Below are 26,112 nucleotides of genomic sequence, written 5' to 3' on the forward strand. Positions count from 1 at the left end.
GAAATATCCCTTATGAATTCAAAGAAAGCCCACCTACTCTAATACACTACTTCACTTCACTAGCACCCACCCCCTCTTCCAGAAAAAAAAATAGTAGTAATGGAGAAGCTAGTATGAGGAGCTTGAATGGTTACTCTAGAGCAGCACATTGAGGATAAATGCCAAATACACAGGGCTGTGTTTTTTAAAAGAGGTTATCCAGGGCAATTAGTGGATGAGTTCATCTTGGAAGTTAATTACAAAGGGAATACTGGACACTTTGTGCCAATATTAAATCATGAGACTAATATTAGCATTAAGGATACAAGTAACATTCTGGGACAGGAGGAGGGACTGCAGTGAAATTTTAATAATTCCCTGATTACCATCTTTAATTTAGAAAGTGGTGTAATTAAATGGATACTGAATAAAAACTGAAGTGGTTTTAGGAAAAATAGAGCTGATTTAGAGAAAGTGGGTGAGACATACTTGATTGTATACAGAAAGGGGATGAATTTTAATAATATTTTTAAGAGAAGTTAGGGTAAAGAAAGGAGAAATAGCACCATGACCAAATGTGGGCAGTGCAGATATTGTAAATTTATTTTAACAGGAGATAGTTGTTAATATTTGTGGACACATTTTTCGTATTAGAGGTAAATTCGACTGAGAGAGGTCAGGGGTAGTTTGTACTGCACCGTGCCAATCCTGCCAATGTTTTTATATAGGCAAGACAGAGCACAAACTCGGTGAACATATATATATATATATATATATATATATATATATATATATATATATATATATAAACATACGGTTCCCATTCAGAAGCCTGAAACATCATAAGCCTGAAAAAAAAAAAATTGAAAAAAAAAAAGAAAAAAATTCAGAACAAAAAAAAAAATAAAAAACAGAAAAAAAAAAAAAAAGAAAAAAACAAAAAACAAAAAAACACAAAAAAAAACAATAAAATAATGCTAATATGTCACTATAACTACTGACCCTGACCTAACCCTGACCCCTGACCCTGACCTCCACCCCATCCCTAACATCCACTCACGCGACTCTCCCTTAAACACTTCCAACTTCTAAACCTACCCAACCATAATCACTATCACTATATAACTAACCTACCTAACTCCTAACTCAACCCTAAACCTAAAACCCTAAAACTAACCCTTAAAATTAAAACCCCTAACACGTGACCTACCACCACAGGGCTAACAATAGCAAGCCACACAATGACATCAGTATGTCATTTTGTGTTTTTCAGATTTTGAGTTTCAGGTTTTTTTTCTTTTCAGGATTTTTTTTTTCAGGATTTTTTGTTTTTGGTTTTTTGGTTTCAGGATTTTTCTTTCAGGCTTTCAGGCTTTTTTATGAGTTTCAGGGCTTCAAACATACATAACATATATGCAAACAAAAAAACAAAAAAAAGAACAAATATATTATTATATAAAAGACCACATTTTAAAATTTATATTTTTAAAGTTTTTAGCAGAATAATTTTAAATTTAATGATACTTGAAAAAAAAAACAGACAGTTATTCTGGCAGTTTTATTGGAACTCATATAACTGGCCATGGCTCAAAGAACATACATCAATTGCACCACTGTTAAAATTAAAAGCCTTAAAAAGATGATCTTTTTTATTTAGTAAAGCTTTGTTCTGACAGCTCTTAGAGTTTCATAGTTACCATAGTTACTTTTTGCTGTTTTTATGTGGTTAGTTTTATTTGGTTTCTTGTGTATGTATTAAGTGATTTTAATAGATCGGTGTGTATCTATTTATGTAAACTGTGTGTGGTACATTAAATGCTCTTTAAATATCACATGATATTTGAATTATTTAAGCAGGCATTTTTGTATTGGTTTTCTATCTGAAGAAGTTTTACTGAATGTATGAAGAAAATGCTTATATATATTAAAGGTTTTATGTTTTAGTGGAGACGCATCGGAATTATTGACGTTTTTTGTTTTCCTGGTTTGAGAGGCATATAAGGGTTGGAAAAGGCAGGCTGACACAACGCTTGTTGGTAACCTGGAAATAAATTCCAATTCTATCTCAGATAAGATAGCAAACTGAGCTGACAGAATACTCCATACACTTCCTAACTGTTCACCCAGGATGCACAACTGTTCAGCTCATCCTTAGCATTCCAGTTTAAATAATTCAGTCATCTGTTTGTGGTGTAGTCAGCAAATGGTTAGCCTGAGATGTAACTGCAGAGAGTCCAGAAGCTCCCACAAAAAAGGTGAATGAGTGGTAAAGTGGAGAATACAACCAAAAACAGATTCAAGCAAAGAAAAAGTACTACTCCACACCATCAAAAACTTAATAAAACGACAAAGCTTTCGGATAAAACTGTCCTTTGTCAGTGTCTTACATATAATGAGCATAAAATCAGCTTTTTAAATGCAACCCAATCATATCACATGACACAGCACACCTATCAACAACATCAACTAAAAATGGTGATTATTAATCTTTTCTCTTTTCTTAAGAAAATAGTTCACCATACAGAGTCCATAGACTTACATGTACCAAAAAGTACATATACCAAACTTACATGGTTAATACAAAACTACTTGACTTTTTGTTGTTTAAGCTTCAGGACAGGTTTTAATGTAACCTGTTTATTCAGCCCTGCATATTTATCAGATTCTAAATGAATAATCCATTCATATTCCTTCATATGTATACTATTAACTAGGTCCCCACATCTAGCATTCAGGTATACTACATGTATAACTCTAAAGTTAAACTGATGAGTGTCATCAGTTTCACTAATATGATGGGCTTAAGAGTTAATAAGTATTTTCCTACAGATCTCAGACTTATTATCCTGTCCTTTAGCCTTCTCACTGACTTTCCAGCATAGAAGCCTGAGCATTTTTTACATGTTGCAAGATATATAACCGGTATTGTGTTGCATGTAGCAGTACAGTGGAAGGTAAACTTCCTGCCACTTGCAGGGTATATGAACTCAACTGACTGATTTATATTTGAACAACAGGAACAATTGTGACAAGGAAAAGTTCCTTTTTTATTAAGAATAGGAACAAATTTATTATTTAAAGTGAAATCCTTATAACATAACAACTTCTTTGGATTACTACAATTATGATAGGTAAACAGGAGTCTATCTGGGAGCCATTTTTCATGGCCAGGTGTGGCCTTTAGAATATCCCAGTTATTCCTAATGATGTGTTCTACTGTCTCACTAGCCCTACTGCACATCATAAGATACCTTAAAGGTCGACTTGATGCTAAAGTTGTATCACTAGAATCAGCACTCCCCTGAGCAGAAAAATAGGGTTTTGCTTTTGAATCCCTCAATTGTAGGGCCTCATTCTTAGCTAGTTCTGTCTCATCTACATTATAACCCCTTTCCAAAAAGTTATTAGTCATTTCTTTCATCTGCATCTCACATACATCTAATTTGGTATTAAGTCTACTATCTTGTAGATACTGACTTTTAAGAACACTTCTAATGGTTCTTCTTGCATGCATACTCTTCTTATGTAGGTATTTATTAACTTGCACATCTTTCTTATATATACATCTCCAAATCAGTTCCTGTTACTCGTAATGTTACATCTAGGAAATCTATGGAATTTTCAGAAAATGTCATTTCAAACTTTAAGAATTCAACAGTACTATTTAAATAGTCAAAGAAAGTCTGCAATCGACAGCACTACCATGCCAAACCAAAAAAATATCATCCACAAAATGTTAGCAGAACAAGATATTTGATGAATATAGATTAGCATCACCATATACATTAGTTCTCTCTGATTTTCCAAGGGTCAGATTTGCATACGTATTTACTACAGCAGTGCCCATGGCCATTCCAGATATTTGATGATACACCTGCTTATTGAAAATAAAGATGTTATTTTCTAAGACCAAATCTAAGAGCTCACAGATAGTTTCAATGTGCCTAGCAGGGAAAGGTCCATATTCCTGCAAAATCTCCCTTATACAGTCAATCCCATATACATTAGGAATTACAGTAAAGAGAGACTTTACATCCAATGTTACCAAAAGGAAACAGCCATGGGCACTGCTATCATATCAGCTATGTAACTGGGTCAAGAAATCACCAGTATCCTTAATATAGCTTGGCACATGCTTCAAATAACCCTTTAATGTATCCTGCAGATATACAGATATAGATTATGTCATCCATCTCCTCCCCGATGCTATTGGTCTCATTGGGGGTTTCTCCAGGGACTTCTGTATCTTAGGGAGTCCGTAAAGTACAGGAATGGTTGGACATGGTAGACTTAGGAAATGAAACTGTCAATGTCTATGTCACCCATCACTTGCAGATCATATATACACATATTTATTTTGCTTATCATAGCATCTATTTCTTTATTACTGATGGGTTTAAAAGTCTATCTGATAACAGCTCAGCCATGGATTGTAGATATTGCTCTATATCCATTAACACAATGGCACCTCCTTTGTCAGCTTCCTTTATAATTATCTGACCATTAGCTTGTAAAGATTTCAGTGCTTCAGACTCTTCAGCAGTCAAATTATATCTTTTCTTAAAGGTTTTTTGATCATAACTCTCACAAATTTGTCTCTCACATATATCATTAAATGCATCAATAACAGGATCACTAACAGGAATAAAAGTACTACTCCTTTTAAGATGATTGCCCATAGAATTCCCACTATCCTTAAAAATACTCTTTAAATTCAAGTTCCTCAAAAATAATTTTAGATCTGTAATTGCATTAACCAGATCATCAGTTCCCACAGGAACAAATTTAATCCCATGTGACAGTAAAGATGTCTCTGCTTCGGTAGGCTTATACTTAGAAAGATTTACTACTAGAGGATGATTCAACAGGTTCCCAGACCTTTTCTCATTAGAGGTTAATATTACCTGTTCATTTATTATGGCATCAGGATGAGTAACAGATTGTATATTACTATGGTCTCGATATTCATTAGGCCAACTAGAGATACCTTTATCAACAAAATGATTCAATAGGTTCCCAGAATCCTCCTCTCTAGAAGTTAATGCTGCCCGATTGCCTATTTCAGTATCAGGGTCTGAGTTAATAAGATCTACTTGTTCATCAAACCAGTTAGAGTCATTCATATCAGTAGTTACAACTACATCATTAGTGGTATGTAATCCATTAATCAGGGAATTTTTCAATGAACCCACATTTGTATTCATGCAAGTGGAACTATTTAAATCAAATTCAGTAAAAGGTTGATCTACAGTTGGGGTATAATTAGATATCATTTCAGGGTGAACCAACCCCATTCGATTACCAGATCCAGAAGCTGACAGTCTCCAAAGTGCCAGCTGTAATCTCCAACACTGCATTCATGACAAATAAATATCTCTCATGCATGCATTGCTTTGGGCTACAAGCATTGTATTTACTGAATTTATTGTATCATTGGCTTACTCTATACAGTGTTGGCCAGCTTTGTGGCTGCACTATGTGCAGTTCAAGCTTGTTAAAAAAAAAGACATTTGGAGTTATGCCATGTGTTATGTATGGGACGACTCATACAACTCTCCAGTCTATATGCACATGGTCTGCAGTCAGCATTCTACTGCCTAAGAACAGCTCCACCTGCTTATCAAAACTGATACCCCAGGCATTAACGCTATCACCAATATGAAGTCTAGGGTATCAGCTGCAACATGCAGGTACAGCTGGTCCTATACAACATACCATAGGCTTAGATGGGCAACTCTGCTATTCTTTAGTTTCACACTGGGATAGCTGTCAGTGTATAATTTTAATGAATTCCTGTTTTGGAATTAAACATAGGTTTCTGAGGCTCTTCATTGGCCTATGCAGTGTAATATCGGTGTCCAAGACTCATTAGCCTTTTTAGCCAAAGGGCTGATGGAGCCCTTTTTTTTGGTCTCGAGTGTAGAGTTGCTATGCCAAGCATAATTCCTTTAGGATCCCATAAGTGGTATACTAAAATAGTGGAAGTACTGCCACACTTCAAACTACCTACAATCATCATTTATCTTATGTAATATAAGTCTCTCCGCACCTTATAGAGGCATTACCTTAGTAATGTGATTTTCATTAATTAACCTCAGTTATAGCACCCCTTCCTCTTCCCCCAACACACACACACACACACACACACACACACACACACACACACACACACACACACACACACGTTTACTACAGTAAGAAAAAAACATTTTTATAGCTCTCTCTCTCTCTCTCTTTTTTTAAGTACTGTACTCAAGTAACATTAACCATAACCCTAGACCTAACAGCCAAAAATAAAAAAAACAAACCACATCAGGGTGCCACATCTTATGTCCAACAGTATGCCACCAGACCCCAAGCAAATACACAGTACTGTTCTCTACTAATGTATGAATTACTTTCCATACACAAATCTGTTTTATAGGAACAAAGAACTGATCTATCAAATAATATTTTAAATATGTGTCTTTTTCTAGAGCCACAAAGCATCAAGCCAAGTATTAATGTTATTACAGAAACATAGGCTAATGACATTCATTAATTGCAACTATTACATTTTCCAGAATAACTAACTAGGTAAAAATAGGAAGACGTACTTCTTTCACTAGTTAAAACTATATATAGATTACAGGTAGTACTAATCAGTAGCAACATCACTAAGACAAAATATTGATTATTACAATTTGTTTTATGGGTTAGCACTACAAATGCGATGTTTGCTCTGAGAGTGTTGATGGAGAAGTACAGAAAAGGTCAGAAGGAGTTGCATTGTGTTTTTGTAGACTTAGAGAAAGCATATGACAGGGTGCCTAGGGAGGAGCTGTGGTATTATATGAGGAAGTCGAGACTGTCACAGAAGTATGTAAGAGTGGTACAGGATATGTACAAGGGTAGCGTGACAGCGGTGAGGTCTGCAGTGGGAGTGACAGATGCGTTTAAAGTGGAGGTGGGATTACATCACGGATCAGCTCTGAGCCCTTTCTTATTTGCAATGGTGATGGACAGGTTGACAGACGAGATCAGACAGGAGTCCCTGTGGACTATGATGTTTGCATATGACATTGTGACCTGTAGTGAGAGTAGGGAACAGGTGGAGGAGACCCTGGAGAGATGGAGATATGCCCTAGAGAGAAGAGGAATAAAGGTCAGCAGGACTAAGACAGAATATATGTATGTGAATGAGAGGAAGGATAGAGGAATGGTGAGGATGCAAGGAGTAGATGTGGTGAAGGTGGATAAGTTTAAATACTTGGGATCAATAGTTCAGAGTAATGGTGAGTATGGAAGAGAGGTGAAGAAGAGAGTACAGGCAGAATGGAGTGGGTGGTGAAGAGTGTCAGGAGTGATTTGTGACAGACGAGTACCAGTAAGAGTGAAAGGGAAGGTCTACACGAGGGTAGTGAGACCAACTATGTTATATGGGTTGGAGACAGTGGCACTGACAAAAAGGCAGGAGTTAGAGCTGGATGTGGCAGAGTTAAAGATGCTAAGATTTGCACTGGGTGTGACGAGGGTGGACAGGATTAGGAATAAGTATATTAGAGGGTTAGCCCAGGTTGGAAGGTTTGGAGACAAAGCCAGAGAGGCAAGATTACATTGGTTTGGACATGTGCTGAGGAGGGATGCTGAGTATACTGGGAAAAAGATGCTAAGGATGAAGCTACCAGGTAACAGGAAAAGAGGAAGGCCTAAGATAAGGTTTATGGATGTGGTGAGAGAGGACATGCAAGTGGTTGGTGTGACAGAGCTAGATGCAGAGGACAGGAAGAAATGGAAACAGATGATCCGCTGTGGCGACCCCTAATGGGAACAGCCGAAAGAAGATGATGATGTTTTATGGGTTAGTCTTCCTGAGCTCAAAGTACCCTTTGGTGTCAGAGGCATAAGATGAAAAGCTCCACAGTAATTATTACATGTAAAGTGAATTAACATAGATGTTACACATATCAAGAGAAATATCTTGTACAAATATGATATATGAAAAAATACAGGACTCAGTTTACACGCAAATATGGAATTAAGTAAAAGAAAGAACAATCAGATAACACATGTGTAAGTACATCTGTACAATAATCAGTACTGATTCGACTGTCAATGCTTTGAATTGAAGGGTGATTTCAGAAAAGAATAGTTAGATTAGGAACAATACATTGCATTTTTGGAGACAATCATTTAATGCACTGATAGATCCAAGTAGTTAGATGATTCTTCAGTATTGCTAGAAATGAGATTGTGGTTTTATTAAGGACTCCTACCAAATTAGCCATAGCTACAGGCTACATACATCCTCTCATCTTTCCATAAACAATTTGAGGATACATTACTTTAGATAAGATACTAATGTCCACAAAGCAATATCCTTGTGACGAGTGATGTCAATCTGATTCTTCATGTTATAGCAAAAGGCCAACTACACTATATTCTCTCTCTCTACATGCGTTGACTAACGTCATTGCCTTTTCTACAAGACCAAATCCCCTTAAAAGTACAAGCTGTTGACTCATCTTATAACAAATATATACTGGAGATATAAACAATTAGTTGTTTTACCTGACTGATAAGTGATCTCTGCCCTGTCACAGCAATCTTTGTTTAAATGCATAAAAGTAAATCTCATGCTAATAAGAAACAGAACTTATGCATGACCCCTACAAGTATAGCTTAACAAGATAATTGTAATCAAATTTACAGTTAAACAAATATCACCTTAAACCTATTTACAATACTCTTGACCTGATCATCAATGACCTTTTCCAGTGAGAGCACAGCCATGTGAAAACTTAGAGCAGTTTTTGGGCTACACTTGAGATAAAACAAGAAATTAAAAATAGGGATAAGGCTCAGGATATCTAGAAATCTTCAAATATGCATACTGACTATAAGCTTTCTTTCACCCTACATCAAACCTACAGAATCAGTACTAATGTCACATAAGCTACACACCTGAACAATAAGCACCCTGCCATGGTTCACAGTCTACACTATTTTGGAGATCCATAAAGGAAACTGAATTACCTTGCAGCAAGTATATATAATGTCAGGGGACATGCGGGACTTCCTCCTCACATGGGGGGGGGGGATGCCTCCTGAAAAAAAATAGTTTTCTAATATGCCAAAAGGTGTTTAGGCATATTTTTTTATCTATCAGCAGTAGAAGAAATGTCTATCAACAAACATGTATCCAATTATAAATCCTACTCAATAATCTATTATATACTTGAACATTCTAATTTTCTAAGTTTGTATTTTGCTACACTTGCCTATCTTTATTTGTATTCCAACTGGCCTGATTGTAGTTTGAGTCTTCAGATCAACCTACTTATTCATAATAAAAAAATACTTGTATGTTTAAATTCTTTTGATATTGTCTCTTTGTATTATCCTTATTTATGAATATTAGCAACTGTGTTCACATTTGCCATTGAATCTGTTATGCAGCATTTTAATCTCATTTGAAAAATTCTAAGATATTGACCTTTTGTCCATCGGTTGCTTTGTTATACACCTTATCCCGAACAGTGGCTTATTTCTATTGTTAATGTTGAATACCACAGCAAATTATTTTCCTTATTGTTCAAAGCATATACTTCTCTGTATGGATATTGTTCATCACAGAATCTTTGATATTGTCATCTACCTTCCATTCCTCACATTTTTTATGCTTTAGTGGTTGTTCCATACAATTAAAATAATATAAGCTATAATCTGGCATTTTCAAATTGGGCTTACCATGTGTAATAGCCAAATATTGATAATAGCAACCATTTTAAAGAAAATGAATAATGCAGTTAGAAACACATAAAATATTTACATATTTATAGTGATGCCCAAGATGAAGCTCAAATTTTACATAGGAATGATCCCAAATATATTATAATAAATGGGAAGAGGTTACTCCAACCATTTTCATATTTTACATTAATTTATGAACTTCATACCATGAATTATGATAGGTAGCGCTCCCTCAATTTCTTAGCTTCAGTATGTTTGTTCATTATCTCTGCCATAAGTTGCAGAAGGTCTTTGAATAGATAACTCACTTTTTTCCAGTTTCTGGTAATGGTTTTGCATGCAATGGCTAGAATAGTCCACAACACTTACTACTGATCACTCTTAATAATTAAGGGTATAGGAGCATTCAGCAGAAAAATAACCCCATAAAAACTTTGACAATAGAGCTTGTTAAAAATATTAGAATTATTTCCCAGAATCATTTCACCTTTACACAGTCAAATACTGTGCGTTTCCAATTTGCTTTCAACTCATCTCCAAAAACAAAAAAAGAAAAAAGTACACATTTCCATGCAAAGACACTCCAAGACTGGACTGAAACTATTTTACTAGAGGAAATTTGTGTTAGTTTTTTATCATTGTCAGAAATGTTACTTGCCTGAAAAATTAAGTTCCATAAGTTCTTGCTTATGGTCTAAACAGAAAGTACAATGGTGTAAAATCTTACCATAACAGTAGATGTTCTTTTCACTGCTGCAGTATTTATCACCTCTGGGAAGGTACAAAAGCTACTGTCAAGATAGGTAGGAGGAAGGAAAGGCGGAGCCCTTTATAATCCCATGAAGCAAAACCTGCCCTGACTCTGGAAATGATATCCAGTTTGTAATGTTTAGTAGATGTGTGAAGAGAAAACCAAGTAGTAGCTTCAAGGATGGAGTTGGTGTTTAAACCTTTGAAGAAAGCCCACAAGGAAGCCACTGCTTTAATAGAATGAGCCCAAGCAAAAGTAGACCACTGTTTGCCATGAAAAGTATAAAAACAAGAAATGGCCCTGGAAATCCAGGAGGAGATAGTTTAGTTAGAAACTGCCAAACCAAAAGGTCTGGTATAAAAAGAAACAAAATGTTGATCAGATTTACAAAAGGGCTTTGTTTTGCCTAAATAATATCTGAGCTGCCTATGCAAGTCCAAGGTATGAAGAACCTCTTCACTAGCCGACTATGGAGAAGGGGAAAAGGAAAGAAGCTGGGAAGACTGATTAAGGGACAGCTCGTTAACCACCTTGGACATGAATCAGGACTTTTAAGGAGAGAAAAAAAAAAAAAAAGGAGGGACCACCATCACAACCTGGAGTCCAGATACTCTTCTGGCAAAGGTTTAAAGCAACCAATAAAACAGTCTTCCAGGAGCAATGTTGCAAAGAAACAGCAGCAGACTTGAAAGGAGCCTGAGTCAGTTTTTTGAGGAAAAAATTATGATCCAGAGAGAGGAATAGGCTTTCTACGGGTTTCTGATATAAAGGATGCCTTTTAGAAGTTGCTCAACCTCAAATCTAGAGGCCAGAGGAGGATTCAATGGTAGACAGGCAGAAATTTCCGACAAGTGAGCCTTTACTGAAGAATATGCCATGCCAGCAAGTAGCACCTTGCACAGGTAGGAAAGAACCAAGGGGGCACTCACTGGAAATGGCTCCTGGTGACGTTTGACACCAGTTAGAAAATCTCTACCATGTGGACATATATGATTTTCTGTTTTTGGGTTTCCTGGAGTTCTCCTGTACCTTAAGCACATCCTCAGAAAATTGTTGTTAGATATTAATCAAAACTCTACCACCTAAAGTGTCAGTTGAAGAGTGGACAGGTGAGGGTGAAGGTGAGATCCTCTGGCCTGTACAGAAGGTGCATATGGAGAGGTAACCTGTGAATATTGCCCCTGGTCTGATGAAATAATAGGGGGAACCAGTGCTGTCTGTGCCAAAAGTGAGTCACCAACAAGATTTTTGGACAATCCTTGATCTTGAGAAAAGTCTTGGGAATATGAGGAAGGGGATGAAAGGCATAAGGGAGGCAAAGAAATTCAGTTGAGGAATACCCTGCCGATGAACTATGTCCAGAACCATACCTCTCTGAAGCATCCATTCATGAAGCTGTGTCCTGGACCTGCTGAGAGAATCTGCCACAAGACTGAGCTATGAAGGTACATAGACTGCCTGTAGGGTCACCTGCAGATTAGTGGCCATTTCCCATGCTTAAAGGTCTAGTCTGCAAAGAAGGCAATACCTTGTGACCCTTGCTTGTTGATGTACCATGTAACTGTTGTGTTGTCTGTATAAACCTTTACGAGATATGGCACCCAGAGCAATTGTAGAGACTGAAGAAACAAAATGAGGGCCATCATTTCTTTGATGCTGATGTGATCTGCCCTCTTCTGAAGGACCAAAGTCACTGAACCGTCAGGGTGCCTGAAGCGGCTTCCGAACCCAGCTCTGAAGTATCCAATGAGTTCCTGGAATGGCTGAGGAGCTTGGAAAGGAACATCTGGATTAAAAGATATCTGGTGAGTCCACCAAAGAAATTCCATTTTGCGATAATGGAGGAGAGGAACTAGATACTCTAGTGTGTGACAATTTTGAAGCCACACTGACTTTACATACCAATGAAACTTTCCTCATATGAAGCCTTGCCCAGGAAGGCATGAGAATGGAAGAGGCCATGGATTCCAATCCCCTGAGAAACTCCCAGTCTAGAAGACAGAATAAGGGAATCAGGGAAAGAAGATAAGTTGTAAGGGACAAGACCTTGGAGGTAGGAAGAAGCACTAAAATTGGAACAGTTTGGGTCCTGCACCCTAGAAAAATGTGATCCTGAGATGGAGTCAACATTGGCTTCTAAAGGTTGGTAGTAAACCAAGGCTATGTAATAGAAGTTGGGTAATGTGAAGATCCCTCAAAAGATAGGCTTAGGAAGGGAGCTAAAGCAAGAGGTCATCCAGACTGGGAACTATCTTAATTCCTTAAAGCCTGCAAAAACAACTACTGAAGCTAGCCATTTTGTGTACATCCTTGGGGCTGCTGAAGGTCCAAAAGTCAAAGAAGAGAACTGAAAATGAGAAGGAAAAAAAAAACAAGCACAAAAATTTCCTGAATAGAAAATGAACAGGAATATGAAGATAACTGTCCTTTAGCTCTAGGGAAACTAGAAAGGACTTGGGAACCAAGTGAGGACCCATAGCCTGAAGAGAAAGCATTTGGAATGATAGCACTTTGAGAAAATGTTCAGAAATTAAAGAATCAAGACTGGTCTTAAAAATCCCTGTTTTCCTGGGGACCAGAAACATCCTGGAGCAAAATGCTGCGCCCCTTTCAGTCTTTGAAACAGCTGAAAGGTACCATCATCCAGCAGACCCTGCAATGCCTATGGAAAATGAGGAAGCTGTTCTGCAGGAGGTTGAGTAAAAGGATGGCTTTTAGGGCCTAGGCATTTCTGTAGGCTTATCAGGAAAAATGTGTCTAGGAGCCTTCTTAACCTTGGAAGACTGTCAAGGCATTCTATGTAAAAAGACAGTTTTTGTAGGATAGTTCCTCTGAAACTTGGAAAGGGAAGAAATATGTGCTTTTTCTTTCTTTATTTTATTTATTTATTTAACATTTGTTTGTTGATGTACCACATAACTGTCGTGTTGTCTGGATAAACCTTTAAGGGACTTTAAAAGCTTTAAATCTTTCATGACCTTACTCTGATCATGCAAAGTTTTTAAGAGCTCTACCATAGCAGTGTCAAACAAATTTTAGTTAATCCAGAGGGGCATCCAGAAGTTTCAACTTAATATCATCCAGTAAGGCTTGAACACAAAGCCAGGTATAGCATCTCATCATAGGCGTTAAACACATCAGAGCTGCATTTAACAAAGTGATCGAACAGAATGAGAAGTGGAACCCATAAATATATATATATATACATACATACACACACATGGGTGTATCTATGTGTGTGTGTGTGTGTGTGTGTGTGTGTGTGTGTGTGTGTGTGTGTGTGTGTGTGTGTGTATATATATATATATATATATATATATATATATATATATATATATATATATATATATATATGTGTGTGTGTGTATATATAGACATATAGATATAGGAATCTGGTACATTTCGTCAAAAGCACATTTCACCATATTTCATTCTGCCAAGACCAAATTGCCAAAAGCACAAATTACCGAAAACTCATTTCGCTGAATTTCATTTCACCGAAAAAAGTAGTGGCAGTATATATGCCCTTTTCCCCACTGTAGTGTGATCCTGGAGTTAGAATATATAGTTCGGGGTGTGGGGGCATAGCCCCCACCTGTTTTGATTAAAAAGTACTTACCCTCTTAACAGAAATTGCATAGTATAATTCAAGCTAGGTGGGAGGCTATGCCCCCACACCCCCCAACTATATATTCTAACTCCAGGATCACACTACAGTGGAGAAAAGGGCATATATACTGCCGCTACTATTTTCAGTGAAATGAAATTCGGCAAAATGAGTTTTTGGCAATTTGTGCTTTTGGTGATTTGTTGTTACTGAAATAAGTTTTGGCAAAATGTGCTTTCGGCAAAATGAACCAAACCCAGATATAGATATATATGGGTCTATTTCAAATCATCGGAGTTTCAGAACATTGTACATCACCATTCAAAGACCAGATGATCAAAGTTCCGAAATATTGAACATTCTGAATATAGATCAAGGTACAGCACTGAATGGGAAATTTACCATTCTCTTCATTGTAGTGCAATTTCAGAGTTGATATATTTAAGTTGCAGGGGCTGTGAGGGGCTTGCCCTCCTGAAAAATGCAAAAAAAGAAGAAGACTTCTTTTCTTTTTAATTTTTTTTAAATTTCATCTTCGATATTTCAGAACTTTGATCATCTTGTCTTTGGCAATGTGATGTTCAATGTGAAACTTCGATGATTTCAAGTAGATATATATATATATATATATATATATATATATATATATATATATATATATATATATATATATATGTGTGTGTGTGTGTGTGTGTGTGTAATACAGCACAAAAAGTTGCAGATTATTAACTACATTTTATTTATAATGGCAGGTGAGGACTGGACATTTTCATTTCCCCTCCCAGATTCATTTAATTAAGAATTGTATGTTTTTTTCAATTTGCAATTTATATAATGCGCACACACCCCGGCTTAATTTAATTAAGAATTGTACTTGCAGCAGTTTCTGATTTCAATATGTTTAGTTGAGGAGGAGTACAGAATGACCTTAAGTTTATACTCTTTAATGCTGTGTATGTAACCTTATATAACATACTACTGTGCTCCCAACACTTAACTGGCTCCATAACAAGCATTTTAAATAGATATGCTGCTGCCTCACTGATAGTTTTTTTCAGAGTACTTACCTGAAGATTTTTGGTTTCTGGGGTGTTATCCCACTCCGTTCACGTTCTGGGCTCACTTTGCTCCTCTACCCTACCCCTAAATCCCACTCGCCCCCATTCTCTCTAAATTTAAACCTATCGACACAACACCCTCCTTGTCAACACTCCGGGCAGGATTCACGAAGCCTCCGTATAAGAGTTATAACTCATACACGGAGGCTGCAGTTAAACGGAGTGATGTCAGCATGCTTTGCATATTCATGAGAGCATGCTGAATCACACCTAAGGCTAACACGGTCTGTGTAAGACAGTAGGGGCCGTGTCCATAGGCCGAGCCCTGTAAGCGGACACGCCCCCAGAAGACGAAAAGTGCCCAAAGTAAACACCCACGACAGAGTCCACGGAAATGTGAATAAACAGAACACAACACATGCCCCCACAGACTATGAACAGAAAACATATAAATAAACATGTTATATATTTTTTTTAAATTGTAAAAATGTTTAACCGTGAGTGCGCTCGTTTGCGCGGGAGTGCCCGTAGCGCAGCTACAGTTAGCAGTCAATGGGAAAGCATATAAGAACTAAATATGCAAAACAAGCCAGGAAGCAATAGCATAGCGGTAGAGATGTTGGCTGAAGAGCAGGCATTCATGGTTCAAGCCCCCACAACACCAATTTTTATTTTTAGCAAAATAAGCACGAAACAAGTCCTTGACAAATATGCACACATAAAACCACATTTTATGTAAAATGTAATGAAATAGCCCATTTATATTGAAGAAATGTGAGGTAACAAAAGAATAAAAAATGCCAGATGTGCCCATAGCTGAGCTACAGTTTAACAGGGTGAGTGCATCTGCCAGTAGATGAGCAGTGGTTTAACTGGTGCAAAATGAGTGCCCGTAGCTGAGCAGTGGTTTAACATGCTAAATCTATGTGCCCCTAACTGAGCTGAGCGTAATATGCGTGCTGATAGCCAAATGAGGCTTAAACCAGCGTATCCCGTTTGGGCGGAACTGCACACTGCACAAACAAGCTAACCGACGGGCAACGTTGAGCAAGCCATATCAAAACTGCCTTTACACAGACACACCCCTCAGCATGTCTAGACAGTCATGAAAAATAAAAAGCAGTGGCCAGGTTCGAACCCAGGATACTATACACCATAGTCAAGGTACCAAACCACTAAGCCATGACAGCAGTACCTAGAAATGCAATAATAGCTAATATATAGGAATGAATACAAACTGGAGCATGACAATGCAGGTTTACTGAAGTTGATACAATTCCAAAATGGCCAATCACAGATATGTGTGGGAAAAATGGACTATATAAGCCCCATAGGCGGGAATGCACAGCATAAACGATTGTAGAACTGAACTGCAGGCAGAATGACAGGAGTAGGTGAGGGTAGTTGCTTTCGAGCACAGAGGTGGGGCATTGAGGAGTCCAGGTACATGGTCTGGCTCCTAGTCCACAATCATGAGGCCCAACTCATGCAGGGCCAGGTCCTCTGGGGAGCATACAGGGCTGAGGCGTGGGACCGGTTGGCTCATGATCTCACCAGTGCCACAGGGATTCCAAGGACTGGTGAGCAGGTCCGTCACCACCATGCAGACCTGAAGAGATGCAAGCAGGACCAACTGAACCTTTGGATCCAGGAGGCCCGGCAAACACCCAAAGCCCCACTACTGAGTAAGTTACATTTAATTATGTATGTAAGAAATTAAACTAGCTGATATTATGGAGATGTGTATTCCAATATTACTTCATTTATATTACAGCTGCAGGTGTCCGTTCTGCGAACCGCAGAGCCTATGGCGATAGGCTGGTGCAGTTGCACCACCAGGCAGGTCAGTAATCCACTACCAGTAACTGTAAAGAAATATAAAAGTATGACAGTCAGCAAAAGAGTGCAGTGTAGTCACTAAGGAATAAAATGTGCAAGTAACAGTGTGAAAGTGTCTGCAAGTATTGCTTGATTACAAAAGTGTGTTTCAGCCTGTAAGTTAAACCAAAAAATGAAACTGTCTGACATAAATTCTAAAATAAAAATGCCCCACCTGTAAGAAAATAGTACACAACCTGCAGCAGGCTGAAAAGTATAGCTGCAGAAGATGATGAAATCACATGTGTGAAATATATCCCTGTTTAAATACTGAAACATGACAGAAGTGAGACTGCTGGAAAGGATTGTAATATCTACAGGTAAAACATGTCAATAAAGTCTAGAAGTAAGTACCATCCTGAATAGTAAAATGAAAGCAAGTGAGAGAGTGTGAGAAAGTGTCATGAGTCCAGCAATACAGTAGTAATAACCCCTGAATAAAATATACTGCAGTCAAGTCAGAATGAAATGCATGTGAGAATCAAAACCAAACAGCGAAATCTGTTCAAAGTGTTGCTGCATCTGGAATGTGTATCCCAAAATCTGGATATGTTGCTCTCAGTCTGCAATATGCAGATAGGATGATTGTCTGATATACCAAACATCCACACTTGTCTACAGCTATATAAAGCAAATGTAGCAGGATGATGTAGCTGAACAAAGCTAGATATGAATGTGTATGAAGAACAATAAAATGTATATTGATGATGCAGTAACAGTCCTATCACCAAATTGAAATAGTTATCATATAGGAAACTGTAGTTAGAATAGTAGTGTGTATATATCTGTAGCTATTAGAAATGTACAGCATATGTATTGGTATTTGAAGGTGTTAATATTATTTTCTTCACCCCACCCTATAACCACATATAACCCATTCCACGTGAAAATGGTATGTGCAATCACAATTAACACCCCTGGACGTTTGTCCTGTTGGGTCATATATATTTGCATGTCCGTTGATGCATCTGCCCTGTTCATACATCCAAACCTGATGGCCTGTTGCCATCAATTAACCCTGCATGTTGTTGGACTGTGTATTTCTGTTCAAATTATGCATGTGTTATGCACGCTGTTCAATGGTGTGAATATCTGGGTGTTTGGTTAATGGGAATACTAATGCATGCTGTTACAACTAATTGTGAATGGTATTATATATGTCACTAACCCAAACTGTCATGACATAATGCAAAACACAGGATGACAGGGAAGGCGGGTTCCAGCGGACCCACCTCTCCCACCTCAGCTGGCGAGTGCACCTGGCACTAGTGCCGATTCCGGACCCTCCTCCAGTGGCCCTGTGCCACCTGTGGGTGGAAGCGCTGCAGGGGATGGGGCTCACCCCCCCCTCTGCAAGTGTGGCTGGAGGAGAACCACCATTCACCCTCCGTAGCATCCGGACTGTGGTGCGTAGGGAGATTCGGGACTCTGTTCTCGAGCCCCTATGCCATGGGTGAGGCACGGGTGGTGCAACTAACGGGCATGCCTGTTGCCCAGCCTACACAGCCCCCAGCACAGCCCCGTCCTGGGCAGTGAAGGAACAGTGGCAACTGCCTATGGGTGGGGATATCAGTTCCACTGTTGCCATCTGTGGGCTCATGGGCTCTGGATAACCAAATCTCCATCCCCGTCAATTGTGTAACCCCCCCACACGTGTCATACACCGCCCCTGTATGCATCTTGTTTGTCTTGTCTGTTTACCTACCCAACCTACCTCCCCAGCTGTACCGACTTCCTTCACTTGACATACCACTCTCACCTGAAAAAAAAAAAAAAAAAGGGCACTCTGTACCCACAAAAAATTACGCACCATACATAGCTGCCCATTCTGCACACATGTCTGCTGGACATGGAATCTATCAATTACAATTGGCTGTACAACAAGTATTATTGTTGTCCTGACACCTCTCTCAGGGGTGGAAGGTCTCAAATGTCACACCAAATTACATACATATGCACAGCTGTTGCTGATGAAGAAATGGGCAGCTACGGGCCTTACCTACATCCCTCCTGCAAATCCCAAGCTTGTTTCCCTACTGTCTTACCCTCTTTGTGACCCCTTTTTCACCACTTTCCTGTCTCCCCATTTACTTTTCTTTCAAAGAAAATAGCGCGGGTGTGCGCCAGAGTAAGCACTGTTAAGCGGTTGTAAGCGGGTGTGCGCTTGTGTGCACAGAGCTAATCGCCAGTGCGCATGCGTGAGCTCCCCACAAACCAGCGCTAACCCAATTACAACTGCTTAAAAAGTGCCTTAGTCACTTTGATTGACAGGTCCAGTACTCAGTTCAAAAGCAAAATAAAATCCCACGGTCAGTCCCGAACCCAGGACCTTGGAAACACTAGTCTGTATGACCTACCACTAAGCCATGACTCTTATACAAGAACATTGTGCTAAAATAAATATAACATGTAATAGTAGGGATGAATGTAAAGGGAATATAGGATGTGTAGTACCCAAAGCATGTCATGTAGAATTACTGTCAAAACTACTGGATTCCCACAATAGTACTGTGAGAACACAAACAGCCATGCTAGTTGGTAGCTTGTAGATAATAATGTCAGTTAAAGTACATATATAAATGTATGTATATGTACATATATATATATATAAATATATATCTATATATAGTTGTAGGAGTCATTGTGCATACACACTTACTACAGGGAATATGAGAGAGGAATGGAGAAATGTGAATCTACAACACAGCCTGAATCATGAGAGAGATACTAACCTTTACACTCACAGAACACTGTCCACAGCATACCAGCATGGTCCCCGCCCTTACAATCTGAAAGGGCAATGCCTATCCCACATACCCTTTTATAGCACTGACCTGAAATCACAGTGAGAACTGCAATCAGTACACAACTGGCTGTATGCAATTAGCAATGCTGGCTTACAATTGGTGCAGAGGCCATCACATGGACCTATGCAGATACCTACAAAAGCATCTAGTGCTAACACTCCACACATGTAATACATTCATTGCACTGTCTGGAAGCAGACAGAGGGAGAGAGAAAAGTGAGAGAGAGAGAGAAAAAAAAAAAAATTATACCCTGTGACTCTGTCACCCAAAGCTGTTAGCAGTGACAGTAGCAGCAGCAAGCAGAAGCAGTGGTAATGCAACCAGCTGCGACAAAAACAGGTAATGTAAAGTAGCAGGTTAATAGTGTGCATACTGTGAACCCTCCAAATGTGTCATAGGTCTGTATCTACAGGTATGTCCATGTGATATGTTGTGCGTACGTAGTTCCACCAAAAGGGGATGACCATACATTACATGTCAATCAGTCTTAGGCCATGATCCTGGCAGCAGTTGTCTGTGCGTTGCCCCAGCAATGGCTGTAGTGACTGCTTTGAAAGGTCAGCCAGGTTCAAAAGGCAGGATCAGCCCATCAGAAAGGCACACTGGCTGGGAACAAGTGTCTGCAGGTACCCGATATCACTGCATATGCATCCCATACTGCATAATTCCATAGCTTAGCAGACCAGGCCGGTTATGCATATGATGTGGTAGTTCCCAGGGTCAGTCGAGGTGCCTCCTTAGTGGCGTGGGACCACTGTCGCTGTATGCCACTGTCCAGGTACATATCCTGTAGTATGGCCAAGATAAATTATCAGTGTTATATGCGGTTGTATGTCCTCTCGGAGTGCAGGTAGCACACATCCAGGGATACCATGAGGTCACAGTGATGCTGTGTGTTCTGCTCTGCGGAGGGCAGCCCTCACCTGGAGAAGTGAGATGATAGGGAGGTTACATACAGCTGTGATAAATATTTCAACTGGTGGGGGAGAAGGAGGGGGGGTATGTGCACCGAACATGTCTGCAAGACTGTTAACATTCACCAAACACACAGATATTGGCAAGTAGGTGTGTATTAACACAGAGCATATCTGAGGCATGTGGTCCATATGTGTAACATAACTGAAGGCCTTGTGGTCATCCATAGTGTTTGTGGCCATTTCTCTCCCAGAGTAGGCCGTGGCCATTGTTATGACAGACCGTAGCATAGTACCAGTGCTGACCACAGATGCCTTCTCTTAATGTGAATGTGCTCTGTCCTGCAGTAGCCTCCTGCTATTGTTATACAATCTGCCTCTGTCTGGGGTCCACCGGACAGGATGCCTAACCTTTGTACACAGGGTCTGGGTTAGAAATGTGTGTGCAAGTTCCATGCAATCTGTGGCATATCCGTGGTAAGCATTTGCAAAGGGGTCAGCAGTGTGGCTTGTGGCTTCCACTGGCCCAGTGTGCTGCATGGATATCATCTCAGTCCCAGCAAGTGAATAACTGTCTAATTACATACATATCAAAGTAGTCTACTGTGCTGGTGGTGGGATATGTATATCCAGGCCGAGTAACTTCTGTCCACATCACAGCAGTGGATGGCGTCCCACATACAGTACCTTGGGATGAACCCCCAGAGTGAGGTTGTGCATTGGACCTGTCAGTGTGTGCTGACCGATGGGGCATGCTACTATGTTGTGTGGAATGTGGCAGATATTGTTGCACAGGTGTTGGCTGAGCACTGATATCTGGCCATGTACCTGTGTATCCACCATGACACACACACATGCAACATATGGGAGTAGTAGTATATCACTACACATGAGTATCATGTATAGTATGTGTGCCATATATTGCTCACATAGTCTGCTGATATCCTGTTTGTGTTCTCTTCCAGGAAGATGGCGCGTTAGCGTAATCCCGCCTACTCTGTAGCGGAAGATGAGGAGATCCACCAGAGCCTGGTGCGGGAGTATGACATCCTGTTTTCCTGCACCAGTCAGAATCAGCAGGAGAGGGCTGCACTGTGGCAAGACCTTGTCCATAGGGTAAATGATATTGGCACGCATAACAGGACATATGAGCAGGTATGACATCACTGCAGTGATTTAATCTGAAGTGTCCATCAGCGTGCATCAGATATCCACAGGCAACAGGTTGCCACAGGAGGTGGGTGGCCACATCCCCCTCACCAGACTGGAGGGGCTACTCCTAAGTGTTGTGGCTCCAGCCCCGGAACAGCAACAGCAGTACACCTGCATTATGATGGAGGCTGGTTCCACACAACAGCACGACATGGAGCATGCAGGTAATATGCCATATGTACACTTGACTGTTCTGTACACTGTATCATATGCAATATCAATGGCACAGTTGTGCCCACTGACATTAATCTCATCATTTTTGCAGGTCCCACTGGGGTTACAGCAAGGCAGACCATCCATGCTGTTGAGTGTGTTTAACATAACCTATAATAGTCCTGATAATGCTAGTTACAGTAGTGTAACTCAGTAGTGCTCTGTGTGTATACTGCGGGGTGTGCATGTGTGCATGTGTGCCGGTGTGCCTGTGCCCATGTGTGCATGTGTGCAGGTGTGCCTGTGTCCACGTGTGCATGTGTGCATGTGTGCCTGTGTCCACGTGTGCATGTGTGCATATGTGCATGTGTGCCTGTGTCCATGTGTCCACATGTGCATATGTGCATGTGTGCCTGTGTCTACGTGTGCATGTGTGCATGTGTGCATGTGTCCACGTGTGCATGTCTGCATGTGTGTCTGTGTCCATGTGTGCATGTGTGCCTGTGTCCATGTGTGCCTGTGTCCATGTGTGCATGTGTGCATGTGTCCATGTGTGCATGTGTGTAGAAGTGCATCACTGGTAACAATGTCTGGAGACTGTAAACTGTGTTTCCTGTCTTCCTCCCACAGGTTCTGGTGCTGCTCTGGTGACCTGCAGCAGGGAACCTGAATCTTGTGCCACGGGTACTGGTAATGATGATATTTGTGTAATGGTACAGGAAGGTGTGTCAGGGTCCGCCATTGGTCAGCCAATTGACAGTACACAGCTGTCAACCCCATCATTGCGCACAGTCATCCTGCCAGTACATCCTTTGTCACCATTGTCCCTAGGTGATGGACAGGATACAGTGGGCATAGACCAGGGTAATGTGGTACCTGTGGCACATGCGTCCCCACACAGCAGCCATGGGCAGGGTCCTCCGATGGTACCACACAGTTGCCCATGGGTTCTCGTGGGAGCATCCGTGGGCATACTGCCTCTGGCCGACGTGCCCAAAGAGGTCTGTCAACCTCAGCTATGTTTTGGACTGTCATGCAGGCACAGTCGTGTATGGAAAGGTACACCAGACAGGGTCTGAGGGAGCTGAGAGCATGTCGCACAGCCATGACAGACAGTATGCGTGACATTGCGGATGCTATCCATAATTTCACCGGTGTCATAGACAGACGTTGTGGGGACATATTACAGCAGTTCCACAACCAGATGTCCAGGAGCTAGGGCAATGGTGAGCATTTGCGGCGTCGACGTGGCCATATGCCGGCAACAGCAGCAGCTGGCAGTCGGCGCGGATGACAACAGGCTTGCGCACGCCCCCATAGTGCCAGCAGCAGCCCCAGCAATGCTGGGTCTGTGCTGTCATCGGAACGCCCCAGGAGACCACGTGCACGTGGCTCTGGACAGTCCCAACAGGGACCTGTGTCCAGTCAACACACTCCCGCTTCTGATGACAGTACCCAGTCTGGCTTAGTACTGGATATGGTCCGTAGCATACCTGCCAGGCACAGGTACCATGTCCGTGCCCACAGACACTGATCTGTATGACCTGCCAGGTGCAGTCTGTGGCTGTCCACAAACCCCTGTATATGGCAGCCATGAGGTGGAACTGTGTGCGTGCATACACACATGTGAAATGTTAACACCTAGGGTGACCACATACATGCACACACTGCACCAACACTGCCCCACCCTGTACTGCTGCCCCTCACCAACACACATACACACACATGTCAATTGGTGGTATCAGTGGCTGACTCAGGCATACCTAATCCACACCCTGTGCATATGATGACACTGTGCCACCTCCTGCAATCTCCAACATCATTGCGGGAACAGGTAAACACATTGCTGATGCACAGGGTGACTACATAGAAGTGTATTAGTAGTATCATGTTGGTAACAGTACAGTGTGCTGCTATGACTGTGTGTTTATCCCAGCATGCCTGCTGCAGTAGCTGTATGAATGTCCTGAATTGTTATCTGCACCCATAGTACATACCAAAGTATAACAGCTGCACATAATTGCATGCCGGTGGTAAGGTTGTCAACAGATAGCCGCATACATGGGTAGCACAGGGGGAAAGCTAACGCAAGTAGTGATATGCAATGGTGGACATGTACAGTAATGGTGTCAAGTTGCCCACAACGACTATGCAATGTGGATGTTCATGCATGTAGATATGTGTGCAGTACCAATGTAATCCAAATCACAAATCACTATGACATAATATCAGTTCTACCATGGGCATCTGCGCTGTGTATTCCTGGGTACATGTTGATAGTGCCTACATATTTGCATTGTTACTTACTGTTATTGTTACCCCTTCTTTGTTGTACAATGCACTACTTCCAGCCCTGTTTACTGTAGCTTTGTTTGCATGCATGTTTGCTTGGGGCTCCCTGGAACACTGCTTACACCTGCAATGCAGAGTTACAGTGCTTCTGTAGACTCCTAGTGACATCTGCATAGCATACAATACGTATGTCAACTTTACACATGACAGAACGTCACTGTCTGTCCTGTACGCATGTATGTTGCCTGTGACACATTGCACATGTCTTACCTGGCATTTACCCACATGTGCAGTCATATATGCCAGTGCTATGAAACAGTAGCGGTACACCCACACATACACACCTTCAGTATGTTGTTCCCCATTGGCCCTATGTGTTGGTACTCACCATGGCAATCACACTACTAGGGTAGCATGTGCAAAGGTAACCTGTGAATCACCTCTATGGTCTAGTTGTGGTTTATGTGAGTCATGTGCCAATGTCACAGCTGCCACATGTATGCAGTCAGCCATCACCCTTGGCCAGGAACGTACAACACATGTGTGGGATGCCACCACACAGCCAATCTGGGGACTGGGCTCTCTGAACCCAGTAATGCCATACCCTGTCAGGTGGCATGTCATATATACTACATCCTGGACAAAGTTCAACCCCAATCCCTGCTGCTACTATTGATAATACCCCTGAAGATGTTTCTGATAGTTTTGACCAATTCTTTACTGAGACATTTCAGGCCCTAGCTAGCCATCTACCTCCTAGCTCCCCTGGTCCTGAAAGTAGCACCCCTAGAAACCTACTTGCGTTCAGCTGCCAACCAGTCACCACTTCACTTCTCCGTACCTTGATTGAAACAGTGAAACCCACTACACTTTCTGCTGATCAACTCCCTGCCGAGTACCTATCAAAATCAGATGATGCTATTGCTTACCCCATCTCAAAGGTAATCAAACGAACCATGGTAGTATCTAAATTTTCCACCATCTGGAAAATATCATATGTAATCCCACTTCACAAAGGAGGCAGCTCTACTGAATTCTCCAATTATAGGCCAATAGCTATACTCTCTCCACTTGCAAAGATTATGGAAACTTTAGTCATAGACAATTCATGCACCACCTAATCCAAAATCGCCTTATGGCAGACACTCAGCATGGCTTCCGTCCTCATCACAGCACTACTTCAGGCCTCCTAGCCTTTACTAACACCTTAAACCATACTTGCAACACTAATTATATATCCTCAGCCCTCTTTTTGGATCTTTCCAAGGCATACGATATGGTTGATCACCAACTTGTAATCCACACCCTGCAAACATTCTGTCTAGATACTGGAGCCTTCCAATGGTTTCATTCCTACCTGCATGGTCGACAGCAGGCTGACCTCTGGCAGAACAAACTCTCTAATCTTCTACCTAACACCCTCAGAGTACCACAAGGCTCTATACTAGGGCCCTTGCTGTTCTCCATCTTCATTAACGACCTTTATACTGTCATCCCAAAAGTCAGCTGTATCCAATATGCTGAAGACTCTACTCTGATCTGCTCAGCCACATCTCCAGTAGAGTTATGGTCAGCTACCCAGACCACCTTTAATACAATAGAAAACTGGCTTTCTGAACATCGTCTGATCCTAAATCCCAAATAAACTAAACTGCTGTTATTTCACCAACACGTAGGTCTACCGCTTTCACCTTTACCATAACATCAACTGATGGCACAATAATCTCC

The sequence above is a fragment of the Protopterus annectens genome, chromosome 8.part0, assembly GCF_019279795.1.
Source record: "Protopterus annectens isolate FY-2018-M chromosome 8.part0, PAN1.0, whole genome shotgun sequence".
NCBI classification, from domain to species: domain Eukaryota; kingdom Metazoa; phylum Chordata; order Ceratodontiformes; family Protopteridae; genus Protopterus; species Protopterus annectens.